Source organism: Rhinolophus ferrumequinum, chromosome 4 (genome assembly GCF_004115265.2).
Source record: "Rhinolophus ferrumequinum isolate MPI-CBG mRhiFer1 chromosome 4, mRhiFer1_v1.p, whole genome shotgun sequence".
Classification (NCBI taxonomy): domain Eukaryota; kingdom Metazoa; phylum Chordata; class Mammalia; order Chiroptera; family Rhinolophidae; genus Rhinolophus; species Rhinolophus ferrumequinum.
In genome coordinates this window covers 18,895,660-18,911,821 of record NC_046287.1, presented here as the reverse complement: position 1 = coordinate 18,911,821, position 16,162 = coordinate 18,895,660, and positions in this window count along the sequence as shown.

Below are 16,162 nucleotides of genomic sequence, written 5' to 3'. Positions count from 1 at the left end.
AATATATCAAATAAGCCAAGGGAAAGCATCTTGAAATTAACAGAGCATGATTACTGAAAATGGTTTACCTTCCCTAGTCTATACATAGTGTTTGTTATGAAATTGCAACAGATGGTTGTGTGTTTCAGGAGGATGGAAGAATTTCTTGCAAAAGTGATAAAAAGTGAGAGGGATAACCTATATAAATACCTAGGAGAAGTTTTTTAATTGCTATTAACACGTATTGGAAAACATGTTTTTTAGCAAGACATCCAATATATTTTGTTTCTAATCTTTCAAACCGTGAAACATTCACTTTTCTTTTACAAAAGCTTTTCATGGAAAAAAACGTATGGGAAATGGACTTTGAGGCTATACTAAGTTTAAAAAGTGCCTATAATCAATGGAGTATTATAAGAAGCGATGAGATATGCTGGGCTTAGATCCTTGGAAGTTCACTTACTTGCTTCATACACTTGAACAAGATATTTCCAATCAATCATTTTCATCCTTCTTTCTGTAAAATCTGATAATAATGCCTGTCCTGCCTATTTTCTTTTCACAGTGTTTGTACAGATAGAAATGAAAATTAAATGATGGATATTAAAGTATTTTATAAACTTTAAATTACTATGAAAATACATGAGAATTAAAATTCTAAAAACATAATTCACATATCTAATATTTCTATAACAGCTACAAATGAAAAAAAAGATTAGACTTGTTAATGTGTTAACCTCAAAGGACTAACGATTCCTTTGAGGTTAATGCATTAATAACATAACAAGGTCAGTTCAAGATTTGCCTGAAGGGATTTTTTTTTTCTGCTTCATTCTTTTGTCCTTCTGTTTTTAAATGAAATTGAAAAGGTAAACAACCTCAAAAATTGGTTCTGCTTTCTGGTAACACAGAAAACCAAAACAAAAGAGATAAATAATACTTCATGAGAAAGATAACCATTAAAGAAAAATTATTAATGTAACTTTCTCCTTAACGTCTTTGTATTCTTGCTCTGCCTTTGTAAATTCAAGAATCTTAAACATTCTCATACATTTTATGTCACTGTTTAATGTACAGATTATAGTTTATAGTGGCACCACACACGCAGTTCTAATTTTTGTATTCAGTTTACTTTTTAAAATCATTAAATGGCTTACCACCTCAGGATGCTCTGAACAGAAAGAATTATTTTTATTATAGTCCAAGGATCCCTATTTTTTTCATTTATCATAATAAGATTACAGAGATATCTTTTGGAACATACAATGTGCCTCGTGATATTTTTAATAACTCTTGAGTAATTCTCTTGCTTGCACTCTGTTTAACACAATATGAATACTAAACATTTTTCTCCACAAGTTCTTTGCAAAATAAGATTGTTTATTGTGTCCCTATGTTCCATGTCTATTCACAGATAATTCTAAGCAGGAAGTCAAGGAAGATGAATTAGGAAAAAATAGTGAGAAAAAAGTAGTTCGGTTCCAGTGACCTTAAATATGAGTTGGGAATATTTTCTTTGAATTTGGTTCAAACTTCAGAAGCCCAAATTTTAGCACTTGCTAGATTTATTTGATTAGATTCACACCCACCTTTGAGGCTTTAGGGTGTTGACCATTTTTTAATATCTTCAATTACAGCCCTCAAAATTATCCATAAAAGAGGTCCTAAAAGTGGACACACATGAAAAATGTATTTATTTTGAATACCTGAATTGTGGGTTTCTAACTCCTGATAGTCTTTCTTAATTAAAGTAATGCCAGCTGGCAGAAGAAATGAAAAATACAATATCTATTAGTTTAATTTAAAGTTTGGAGGGGAATGTAAATATCCAAAATTTTATTCTGTTTCACCACATCTATTCTTCAATTCCTCAGCCACCCTGATATTAATTTAAATTAACCCATATTCATATGACCCCATATAATCATCATGTATGAGAAATGGAGGAAATTATTAGTTATTAAGTTAAAATCACCCTATTACAAATGAAGAATCTTAAAGAACAGAATCTTCATTTATTTTCCCAAGGTCACAGAAAATTTGAGTTAGTATATGGCATGCTGTTGTGGTTTATAAAATTTAGAATAAAACTGAATGAAATAAAGTTCAGGGTTGAAGCATCACTGGGTTTTTTGTAGGAAACAACATTAAACTATTGATATCAAAATCATGTACTGTCTGTAATTAAGAAGCATTTTAAGCCATTTGTACAAATACTGTTTCTTTAATGCCAAAAATAATTTGTGAAGGAAATATTTTCCCTTTAGGAGCTTCCAATCTTAAAGACAATACAAACAATTATTTTGCTGTTTAGTCTTTGTTGGCAATGGAAATGGAGTAAAATGACCTTTTACAACAGTAAAACATTAATCTCTTAGACACATCTCCCTATGCAACAACAACAAAAATGTTTTAGATCAAAATATGTGTTGCCTTTAAGTCCTTGAGGATTTTACCTGATTTTAATTATTTCTGATGCTAGAAATCAAAGACATCATTTTCAGGTCCAGCAACATTTTATGGATACGTAGACTCTGATTTTGGTATTTTAGAATTCAGAGAGAAAAGGGAAGTGGAAAGACAATTGTACAACTCAGTAATAGATTCATGAATAGAATACATACGTCACTGAATATTATTATGAAATCAAATATGGTTGTTTCGTGACACACAGTGTATCTGCTCTCCAGATTCTCACTTAGTATATACATGATATGTTAACTATGGATAAATGGACAAAAGAAACATGTAGGTTGTGAAATTTAGAAAGTTTGAACATATTTTGGTGTTTTCCATAAATATTAAATACCACACATCTATAGGAAAGAAACTGCTTTGAAATAGAGAAAATATACCTTTATATTTTATTCTGTATGTTTCATGAAAATCCTTTGCTTTTGTTTCAGACCTACTGTAGAGATTAATAATATTTAAAATACTCAGAACTTTTTCATCTTATAAATTAGGTGTACATTATAATTCTTTGATTTAGTGGCCACAATTTAGCTCTTTCTCCTAACTCTATGTTGTATGTATTTGTAATTGGTAATATTCTATTTTTTTTTTTAATATTGCAAGTTAATGGCTTGAAGAAACCCTACCTAGATGTTTTTATCATTAAGCATAAAAAAATGTTGATAGTATGCTGATACAATTAACAAATGACTTTAGATATTAAAAAGTTTTCCATGATGTAAGTAAAGAACAAGGCTAATTGTCGATGTGGGAAAGCAGTATTTTGATACAGTTATATTTATTTTCAGGAAAAGTTTATCTCAGGAAACCTATTTGCTATAGACTAAATGTTTGTGCCCACCCCCAGTTCCCCAATTCATATGTTGAAACCTAATCCCCAAAAGGACTGTATTTGGAGGTGGGTCCATTGGGTGGTGATAAGGACAAACCTCTAAATAGAATTAGTGCCCTTGTGAAGGAGGCCCCAGAGAGCTAACTTCGCTTTCAACACTTGAGGACACCACACAAAATTGTTACTCTGCAACCCAGAAGAGGGTTCTCATCAAAACCATGCCACTCTGGCACCTTGACCTCGGGCTTGCAGCCTCCAGAACTGTTAGAAATATATTTATATTGTTTATAAGTCACTCAGTCTGTGGTAGTTTGGTATAGCAACCCAAACAAACTAAGGCAGACATGCAATAGAATTTTTGTAATATATTAAAGTTCCAAATAATGTAGGAGGGTTAATAAATCTGGTTAATTTGCTGGTTAGTACAACTTCCCTCACTCTTCAAACTGATACAAAAGTGCATCATTTTTCCTTCTGAGTTCATTTCACCTTTCAAAAATCAGTTCTTTACCAAAAGCCTCTAAAATATTCAATACTGAGATTTTTCTGAACATAGTGAGAGAAAATATAGGTAATGAGTAAAAAGAAGAGTACTTTCTAATGCACTACAAAAAAGGACTCTTTTCCATTTTGTCTATCAGCATGACTTACTTCCACCTTTTTCCTTCAGCTCATTGAGCTAAATTTACTCATAACACATTTTGTAAGAAGCCAGAAAATAGTCCCTTGGTTTCCAGGAATGAGAAACATTCTTTTAGTCCACCGAAATGGAAAATAATTCTTGAATGTGTCATGAAATTACAGATCCACCTATCTTGCATGACAGTGGGAACCTCATTATAGTGCTCTCTTAAATTTTAAAGCAAGGAGGTTTGAGACACTGCAGAATAATTTCTTAGGCATTGCTTCACATTTGTTTTAGTGTAGATTAAAGAGAAGCAAATGATTGCACAGGAGCAGGAAATTGCAAAACCATACATTTTGGGGAAAAAAGAGAGAGAGAGAGAGAGAGAAACACATGGCAATCTGCACAAATTTAGGGGGGGGAAATGCTGCTATTAGGCCTCTTTAGTAAAGGAGTAATGGAAAATAAACTTAGAAAATTCACCCTTCAAGAAATAAAGAATGATACTACTACATAATACTACTAAACTCTGGGAGTGATTGAGCAAAAAGATGGTGAGTTACTTAAAATGGATTTTTTAGCAATGCATTATCATTTTGCACTTGATAAATGTAAATGTATTACATCTTACCTTTTGAAATGGTGATAATGAGTTCTCTTTGGCATTATTTCACAAGACTTCAGTGTCATCCTATGCTCTATTCTTGCTTACTACATAGTACACGTTAGAGTAAAAGATGATCATATAGAATTTACTGAGCACCATTACCAGATCAATAATCTTGGCTACAATGCCGAAAGTCAAATAGCATAAAGAGGTCCTTTCTCCTTTGCACAAAGATGACAGATCTACTGGTCTCTATCAGAGGCACAAGTAATTTCATTTTGTTTTTGGTAGTGGGGATAGATTGTTAATTAGCCGGTGGTATGCTTTTCTCTATTACTTCTAGTAATTAAAAGCTCACCCTACATCTTTGGCATCTATTGGAGGAGAGTGTAACATTATGTAACAGAAAAGTTAAATGGACCACAGTAAATACTAATGACCAAAATATTTATGTGCTTCTGTTTTTTTTCTTTTTCTTTTTTTTTTTTTACCTGTCACAAAATTTCCCCAAACATTTTAAACTGGAAGGATCAGGATAAATACTCATTGTTTGCCAGTTGAATTTATGAGTTTCTTATTTTTAGACTTACAGAGAATAAACACAGTTTTCTTTGTTCTTCTGTTCTCATTCTCCATGAGAGTTCACAATCATTTTCTCTTTTGACTAAAGTTTATTGGGGTGACAATTGTTAGTAAAGTTACATACATTTCAGGTGTACAATTCTGTAATACACCATCTATATACCACATTGTGTGTTCACCAGCCAGAGTCAGTTCTCCTTCCATCGCCATATATTAGGTTGGTGCAAAAGTAACTGCAGTTTAAAAGGTTAAAAAAAAAATTGCAAAAACCGTAATTACTTTTGCACCAACCTAGTATTTTATCCTTTTTACCTTCATCTACCACCTCCTACCTCCTACCACCTCCTACCACCACCTACATTTCACTGATATGAGAGTTCACAATCTTACCTCTTCCTGTAGATCAATGTTTACTTGTTTTCTGTGTATTACAAGTGGCAGGGAATATTAATATTTGCTTAAAAGTGGGTTTTATGGTGGATTTGAAGAAAAAGTTGAGTAGGTATTTTCAGTGCAATATTTTCAGACTTTAAGTAGCCTAACTTAAATAGTGTATGAAGAGGGAATATGTGTATTTACATAAATTTTTTGACCATGCCCACATTTTTCCTCTATGCAACAAATTCAGGAATCCGGATCTAGGTTTCTTCTGACCAGATTTGGAAAATTATTTTATACTGTTCATTCTGTAGGATTTTAAAAGTAAAAGTTGTACAACCATTCCTTGTTATTCATTAATTATGTAATCTTGATTGAATTATCTAACATTTTTGAAGCTCATGCTTTTCATATGGAGTTAGGACAAAAAATTGTGTCTACCTCATCTAATTGCAAACTTTAAAGATTGTATATTTATGACATGCTTAGCACAGGACCTGACACATAGTAAGCAATGCATAAATTGATAAGGATAATTATTTATTTTACACATATGAAAAATAACACATAGTTGAATGAATAAATCAATGAATGAAAATGTTTAGGTTGAATGTCCATTTTCTAGCTTAGGGACCGTGGATCTAAGCTGCACATTGTTGTAAACCAAAGCCCTCTCTGGTCATCTCGGTGTGTCCAGAGCCAAACCTATTGTTTGGATTGTAATAAAGATTTCTAAGTGTTTGCTGAATGAAAATAAATAAATAAATAAATAAATAAATAAATAAATAAATAAATAAATAAATAAATGATATTTTAAAAAATGAATAAATATAATCACTAAATAAATTGAGAGTTCTGCATGAGTTCGAGTCCATTTCATTGCAGCACTGAGAAGCTGTTTTTTTCCTTTGCTCTACGTGAAGCTACGATGGATTCTGTGAAACTTATAAATGAAAAATACAAGTGTAAAAACCTAAGTTTCCAGGTACAAAAGTCAGTATATGGATTTGAGCCCTCTGAAATTCTAGTAATGAGGCTTTTATGATTTAAATCATGTCTTCTAGTCAGAAAAAAAAAAAAAAAAAAGGATCAGCAAGTGTTCTTGGTTGTGTTAATGAGTTTTCAGCCTGTGTCACTGTTCCTTGTAAGGTATCAGGCATTTTAATATTTCAAGAAAAGAAATAGAAATTTAGGAGAAAGCTTTACCTTATCTGCAATACTATAGTGGACTTATTTACGCTGAAGAATTGAGAGAACTTCACTTTATTGAGCAAGTTTTTTTAGAAATTTCAAAGATGACTTTTACATGGGAAGCATCCATAGGGAAGACAGGAAAACTAAATGAAAAATACTACCCATTGACACTTTGAAAAGGGGTGAAAATACAATATACAGTCATTTCTTTACTTGGCATTCTATTTTATGTAACTGTTCTTCAGCATTGAGTATGGGCAATTTTTTCATTAACGAGTTAAAGGCCTTCAAAGTTTCAAAATATTAAATGACTTATTAAGTGACCTGTGATTTGTATTTTTTTAAATTCAATATGCTATTTTTCACAGAACATTTTTGATTTTCAATTTGTAATATTTTACCACTTTATGTTGTCAATGTCTCATATTGTTATGGAAGACCAAATATGGAATGTACATTTTTCAATTAATTCAGCATATTTCACCTGGAAGATGACATAATTAAGAATCGTGACAATTTTTAAATGTTTACAAACTGAAAGTTTTCATCTGTGAGTTTATTGAACATCCTTTTATTTTTCCCCCTACTGCCTAATTTATGTTGCAGTGTAATAACTTAATATACACCATTATTTTGAGGTTCTATACTGCAATCAAATTTACTTTTACAGCATGGATGGATCTTGAGATTATTATGCTAAGCGAAATAAATCAGACAGAAAAAATAGAGAACCATATGATTTCACTGATATTTGGGATATAAAACTAAAAGCAACAAAGGAACAATACAAGCAAATAAAGAAACAAAAATTCATAGACACAGACAATAGTTTAGTGGTTTCCAGGGTGAGGGGTGGTAGATGAGGGTAAATGGGATCAAATATTTGGTGATGGAAGGAGAACTCACTGTAAGTGGTGAACACACAATGTGATATATAGATGATGTATTACAGAATTATACAGGTGAAACCTATATAATTTTACTAACCATTTCACCCCAATAAACTTTAATTAAAAAAAAAAAACAAAAAAAAGAAAACCTTTTACAAAAAAAAGTGGCTTTTACTTTTCAATAATTCCTATGGTGGTACAACATGAGCCACAGTTCGTCCTTGTGCCATATTATATTTGGCTTATCTGATTTACCCAGCAGAATACATAGTTTGTCTCACCAAAAAGCCAAAAGGCACACCAGAGTTTCACAATAGGCATCTGGGTAAGGACACAAATAGCTGATTATGCAGGATGTCTCTGCCATTTCTCGAGCCCCACTGAATCCAGTAATATATATTGACCAAGGATAAATGTGCTTCTTTTCTGTGGGCCAAATTTTCAGCAGATTTTTATTGCTATCGTGTCAAAGAGACAAAAATCAGTTTTGATTAGGCATAGGTAGCTGCCATAGGTCTCTAATCTGTGAGTGGCATTAATTCTAATTATTCTCTAAGTGACCTGTAATAATCATTTAACTGATTTCTTCAGTGTTTTGACATAGTCACCTTTCCTATTGAATCTGAAGATCACCTATACAAACCAACATATTAGTAGAAAGAACCTGAACACATTAACCATGTTCCACTTCATTACAAAATAATTAGAGAACTTGAATGTTTCTGTGTGTATATTGATATGGTTTGCCACATGTATTTCAACTCTAGAAAATGCCGTTAATAGGAAGCAAAGAAAAAGGAAAACCAAGGAGAAAAACTACATTTCCTGTGCAGGTTGCTTTAAAATAAATAAAATTATATTTATGAATAATGCCATGGTATGTTCCCAACTACCTTATGTTCTTTGCAGAAATTTTTTAAAAGATACTTTTTGTAAAAAAAAAAAAATAGTATGATAATCTCTGTCTCTATGTACTAGTTTCGTTGTGAAAAATATAGCACCCATTTAATGCTTCTTGCTTCCTTGTACTTACCTGTTTGCTTAATTGTCACCAAATCTTTTCACTTTATCTTCCTTCCAAACATGTAAATAAAGAGTCACCCTTGACATCAGTGTTACTCTAGTTTGAAAGCAGTTTTGTGGGTTTTTTGGGAAAAAAACCCAATAAAATAGCAAAACAAAAAACCTGTTATTAAATCTATAAAAGGCTCTTGTACGTTCCTCTCTCTTTCTCTCTCTCCCTATTATTCCATATCTGTATCCTTATTTTATTTACACTTAATTCTCCATCTCTACCCATATCTAATTCTATATTTACTTATTTTTATATACATGCACAATTCCACTTTATTTTATTTTTTAAACAGGAAGGGAGTCAAATTATAGATATTGTTCAGCACTTTTATTTTTTACTTAGTATATTGTGAACAATTTCCACACCAACACTATTATTAAATGAGAGTGGGCTTACATCACTTACTGTATTCCAGTACTATGCTTTAAATATATAAGCTCATATAAATGTCACAACAATCTTATGAAATAGATCTGTTATTAGCATTTTATAAATGAACAAACAAGCACAGAGAGCTTAAGTAGCTAACCCATGATGCCTAGATGAAATTCCCAGGTAACCTGGCTCCAGAAAACTTGCTTTTAAATTCTGTACTATATATTATATTTTCTTTCTACAAAAAGGTCATCCTCATCCTTTTAATAGCTATCTGCCATTAGATAACAAAGATGCATCAGAATAAATTTAAGACTTTCCTAGTTGATGGACTTTTATGTTTTCTCTGGTTTTTCACAATTGTAGATTATACGGCAATAAACATTTATGTACATATATTCTTGCACACTTGTATTATAATTTTATAAGATAGTTTTCTAGAAAATACCTGGTTTAAAGAGTAGCACATTTAAAATTTTTATCAGTATTGAAATCTTTCCTACATTTAAAAATATTCCAAGCATATGACTTTAATCTTTTATTGTTAGGTTGCTTTAAAATCATTCTGGAAACTTAATTACTACCCGGCATTAACTGGTGTGACTAGCTTTACATGCTTGGCAAATTAGATAAGCATACCATCTAAATCTTTAAGACACTGACAAACACTTGGAATAAGAAAGATAGGATTAGTGATTTTTCTCTGGGGCTTGAAAATAAATATCCTCTCTACCCCAGTTTATTTATTCATTCAATAAATAATTATTGTTAATTTAATGATACTGCATAATACTTATTACTAGCATATTTTATGCCAGATATCAAGCATAAAACATAATCACTAATGATGAAATATTTAGGAAATGCATATTATTATCCCCATTCTACAAAGTAGAAAACTAGAGGTGCATAAGATTATGTGGCCAAAGCCAAGTAACTAGTATTTGTAAAAGTGGAGATATGAATTCATTTGTCTAGTTTGAATGACTTCACTCTTGTTCTCTATACCATATCTGCTTTTTTAGTTAGCTTTTATGGCAGTAAGAAACTGAATTACATAGGTTATCTCAAAAACAGGTATCAGTATTAAAAACACGTTAAACACAAAGAAAAATAACACATATAGGGCTCAAGGGAGAGTGGGGCCATGGCTTAGGGCAGAGAGCTTAGTCGGGGTCAAATCAAACTCAACGCCTGGGATTGTATCTCATGCTATCATTAGATGGAGCTTATTGTTTTTGTTTGTTTGTTGTGTTTTTTTTTTTGCAGGGATGCGTTGGGGGGTGCGTATTAATTTTCTATTACCTTTGTAGGATGCTTCTATAGTTTTTCAAACTTTTAGCCCAAGCTTCTTCGTAGTTTCTACTGTTTCAATGCAACTGCGTACTATAGTCTACCGGGTTTCTATAGTCTAGACTATACTACTAGACTATACTACTAGACTATAGTCTAATGTTTTAACTGTTTTTCCCATTACCAATCATATGTTTGGCAACGCTATTGAGTGTTGGAGATAGAAGAGCAAGATACGCTTTATGGACATGCACACGTTGTTTATATGTGTATCTGCAATGGACTTCAAGCACTCCCTGAGATTTTCCAAGGCATTTCTCATTTCTCTTCATTTCTACATGTTTTTCGTTATCTGAAATATGCTTCCTTCTTTGGTCTTGTAACTTACAGAACTCGACTTAGTTTTAATGATGTCAATTAAATATTACCTTTTCTAGAAATCCTTCCCTTGCCTCATCCGCAACCTTCACGCTCAGAGTAGTGTATCATTTGAGATTATATCTATAAATAACCTCATTGTGATCATACAATGTAATGGCACAATGTGTTTTCATTATAAGTATTAATAAAATTATTATTGCGTATGGCTTATTTAACAGTGTCTTGCACATTGGTCTGTGAGGCTCTGGATTGCAGGATTCCTATCTCTTCCTAAATATCGTACGCTGATTAGAGCCTAATATATACTCAGTATAGATCAGTAGAATGAATGAATTATCAAGCCACATTAAAGTGTCTCTACTATTCTTTTTTCCCAAGGAAACTTTTCTGAAGGCCTACCTGAAATCACATATTTGTTTTACTAATATAGTAATATTAAGATATTTAACCAATTCCATGAATTATTTAGGCAACAAAAATACATTTCTGTATTTATTAGGATTCTCTATATCTCATAATATTTATTTACTTACAAAATACACATAAATCATATTGTCTTCCTTTGTTAATCTCTCCTTGTATTTTTAATCCAGTTGTATGACTGTCATTAAACTTCCCTATTATCAAAAATTCAAAATAATTGCAAAAGGACATACCTTTTAAAATGTATATTTAAATCACTTATTCAAGCAACCCTTTTCTCAAAATTTGACTTAAGACGATATATTTTTATTACATAATTTTCCATTTCTAGTCAAGTTTTCCACATTGGCAACCACTTTAGGTCATTTTTTGAAACACATGTACGAGTATGCATTTTCTAGAGACAAAATTATCATTTGACCTTGATCTCTCCTCTTCTCTGACACAGGTGTGTGTGTGTGTGTGTGTGTGTGTGTGTGTTGCATGAAGCTGGTCTAAAGACTAGAAGAAAAATGATGGGTAATTATTCATTCTTGAAAATTTGACACAAAAAGCAAACGTACCTAACTTCAGGAGAAATCTTTTTTTTCCCCTGAGGCAATTTCAACTTCGGTTAGTAAAATTGCCAATGTTTCTTCCCCTTAAACACAGCTCTCCTCAAAAAAGAATGTTTCATTCTTAGATAATACAAAATAGCTATATAATTTGAATTAGAATGTAATATATATTCTAGATATGAGTGAAATTAAATACATGTTTAAATATCACTGTCAAATTTTTGTAATATTAATTAAGATACACTTACTTTCAATACAAATCAAGATAATAATAAAACAAATAACATATCATTTTCATAATGGAAATAATAGTTCCTTCTTTTTTGTCATAGTTTGAAATATTTAATGTAAACATTTGTAAACACCTGTTGTCCAAATTTGGCTGCTTACCAGTCACCTAGGATGCTTTAAAACCATAGTGGTTCTTGGGTCTCATTTTAGAGACAGTGATTCAATGGGTCTGAGATATGGACCTGGAATATGTAACAAAAGCCAGTTGTTCTGAATCAAATGTATGTGGATTCGCATTTGGAAAAATTGTTCTTTTAACATGTGAAAGTTCATGAATGAATACTGAATCAGTTACTATTTGAAAGGCAGAGGGGATACTTAACTTGGGGAAGTGTTTGTTGGGTCATGAGTTGGAGTGATATATATATATATATTAAGGTCAAAGACATCGTAATCACTTCCATTATAGTTTTAAAATATTCTCTGTAAGGACCCATATTTAATATTTATATGCATTTTAATGCTGTTACTGTTGCAAAAATTATGCTATTTCTTTAACATATTCTTATTGGTTATTTTTGGAACAAACACTGTTGGCTTTTTAGTATTGATCTTTTAATAATCAAAGTTGCCAGACTTTCTGTTGGTCTACTGTTTGGTCCATTTATTCTCTAGAGTTTTCTATTTAAAGCATTATAGTGTTTCCAAATAAAATTTTGACCTCTCACTTCCAAACATTATACTAATTACATTGTTTTGTTATTTAGTGATATGATCAGTATATTTATTGTATTTATGAATGTATAGCATACATTTCCGAGCCTAGTAGTGATGACAAACATCCTTATTCTGTTCCAAACATTAAATAGCATTGTGGGTTTTTTTTTTTTATAAGTAACTTTAATCAGGTTAATAAAATTATCCTCTGTTCCTTGTTTCATTCGTCTTTGGCTCCAGAGTCATAGCCATTGGCCAGTTGTTTTTTATTACGAACTCTCTCACAATTTAGCTTTAGATTATCTTTCTTCTTTATCAATGTCCCACGCACTGATTTTCTTGGCTACCCCTGTTGTTAGCTGAAGCCCTCGCTCCCCAACTTGCCCAATATGGACTTATTTACTTTCTATCTCTCAAAGGTTCATCATCAATTTATTATTGTTTTTACTGCTGTTTTCATTGAAGTTTATCATCAATTTATTATTATTGTCATTATTGTTCTTTCAGGATACATACAGTCTATCTCTTTCTCCTTTTTTATCTGTGTGGTTTGGCCCTAGGATGAATCCAGAGTCCTGCTTAACGCAACGTCTTTTTCTAAAGCAGTTATATTAATAAATTAAATTTCAGAAGACTTAGATATTTCTATGCAAAACAAACAAACAAAAGTCAATGTGATGGCAAATACTAGGTTTTAAAGAGGTTTTGGGCCTTTACCAAGAATGAATCAAGACAGGTTACCTGCTATTTTTCAGACACTTGAGAGACGTTCTTAGTGTATTCAACTATGTGCTACCTGGAGAATTTTTGCTCCTCAATCGGATTTTTTATATCAAAAATGTAGAAACATTTACCTTGTTCAAAATACTTTAAGTTAAGAAATGATAGGTCAATTTCTTTGTCAATCTTTATTAGAAACCCAGAAACAATTTACTTTTGAAGGAGCTTTGTTATTCAAGAGAAGCTGATCTCTAGCTTCTTCCTTACATTTTCCCATAGAAGGATTTGCCCACATTTATCTATGGATGAGGAAGCCCTTGGTAAAGAAGTATGGATTCTTTGAGATGTCTTTACCCTTCCGAGAGAGTTACCTGATAGATGATGACTGTATCTTATTTTGTAATTGAGAATGGGAACATTTCATACATTGTCTTTTGTTCAAAAGGCATTCTGGGATCTTGTGTTGGTAGTGACTCGTTAAAATATAATAATTCTGCCCAGTACACAGTTACATCAAAGACACCCAATTCATTTGCATCATTAAATTCATTTTTGATACCAACACAGAAGTTGAATAATACAAGGCATGGGTGACTGTTTCTGTATTTTCATATGTTTTATAATATAATTACACATAGGTTCCTAAGATGTATCAATTCAGTTCAATTGAATTGAGTCAATGCACATGTTGCACAGCAGTAATGCTGACCTGATAATTAGATTTTATTAAGTTTGGTGGATAAATCTATTGTCACGAAAAGGACAAGGCCCCATTATAACAGTCTTAATTCATTTTTTGGTATATTCAAAATGAACCACACATATACTTAACAATTTTTTATCAGGAACATATTAACCACTTTGCAAAAGGGGAATAAGATAACTTAAATATTAATCCCAAACCTATAATAATGGGAATCTTAACAATATAAACTTTGGCTCTCACAATTGCTGGTAATCATGAATATAATTAATTGAAGTGGCTGGCTTTTTTTTTTTTTTTTTTTAGTTTAATCATATTCTCACTCACCACACAAAATGAGTATTAGATATAGCTAGAATTAGGTGCATTCAATCCTCCAGAAGGAAAACAATCTATATTTACTAAAATAATAAACTTTGAATTAATTTATATGGGACAAATAATTCCCCAAACATGCTGACATAGTACTTCCAGAGAAAAACATAGATTATTCAAGTGTTAAACTAATGTGCTTTACAAAGATAAATTTCATTATTCACAACAGTGTGATAAAATTGTTAAGTAATAGGATAAATTTGACAAAATGAGCCTTGATTCAGTAATGCCTGTCAGTTTGTGGAATGCTTAAAAGATTTGAAGTAACAGTTTATGTTTCAATGGCTTAGGCTCTCAGCATCCATCTGCAAAGTCATTTAATTAAGGATGTTATTGTTTTCTGGAATGCTTGATATGTCATTTATTAATGAAACATGCATACATGAACTCCCAGAGATATCAGTTTAATACTTAATAGATTTTTACATCTGCCAACTTTAGTGTTTTAATATTAATGAAAACTTTTCTAAAATTACAAAATTAAATTTATCTTAAAAATTTTCACCACGCATCTGAATTAAAAAAAAAAAAAAGCAACCTTATCTTTGTATTTGGGTGGCAACTGAGACTTTAATGGTAAATGACAGCAGTACTTTGGAGAGAAAATGATACTAGTTCTTTACTTTAAACAAAATATTGGTAAATATTGAGTTCCTTATAAACAGATGTCCTTGAGCTTACTTTGATTTGGAATTCTAACACCAAGTCTGTAAGAAAAGTTCCTCAGTAAATTAGTCAACACTATGTCTAGAAAATTGATAATTTAAAAAAAGTAACTTAATATATGATTAAGTAGACCTTAGCTAATATTTTTGAATACAACATTTAAATGGGTATGCAAAACAAAAGATTGAATAAATGTATATGCATATGTGTATATAAAAATCTTAATAATTTCCTTTAGATATATGTAATTGTAGTTACCAATTTGACCTTTTGCTTAAAATTGCTACAGTAACATATCTTGCTAGAAAGTCATCTAATATATTTCCATAACGATAAGCCCCAGTGAATGATGATACTTTTAATCCACAGAAGCTCTCTAATCAATGCTATAATAGAATGTAATTAGAATTATCTTTCACATTAACCATTGTATCTTTTGTGCCTGGATATTATTTCATAAATGCTTTCTTTTTTTTTACCAAGTATCTCTGACAGAAATATGTTGGTAATCTATTACTAAAGAAAAGACAAAAGAAACTACCTTGATTAATCTTAAATAAGGTCATAATAATGATATACAAAACAGGTATTCATGTATTTAGTGTGAATTCTTGGAGATAGGTAAATAATTTCATCTATTACTATAGATTAAGATAAAGAAATGGCTTTAATTCATTGAATAGATTCATTTAAATAGATAACGCAGACCTAATATATGTGAGGCACGTGAAGATAGCAAGTTTCAGTATAATGAAACATGAAGAAAAAACCTCTAATACCTAATATCTTATAGTATAATCGTAGAGCTAAAGGAAGAGAGTGAATGTGACAGTGAGTGAGAGAAAGAGACAGAGAGAGAGAGAGAGAGAGAGAGAGAGAGAGAGAGAGAGACAGACTGACAGACAGACAGAGAGAGACAGAGTTACAGGGAAATGTCAAGAGGAATAATAACACAAAGGAGTCATTATTTTAAAAAAAAATATGTGTTGTTTTATAAGTTATTATGCTTTGGTATTTCTATTATGTAACCTGGTAATGATAACTATGCATCTGATAGTTGTTTATGTGCATGTGATGACTAATT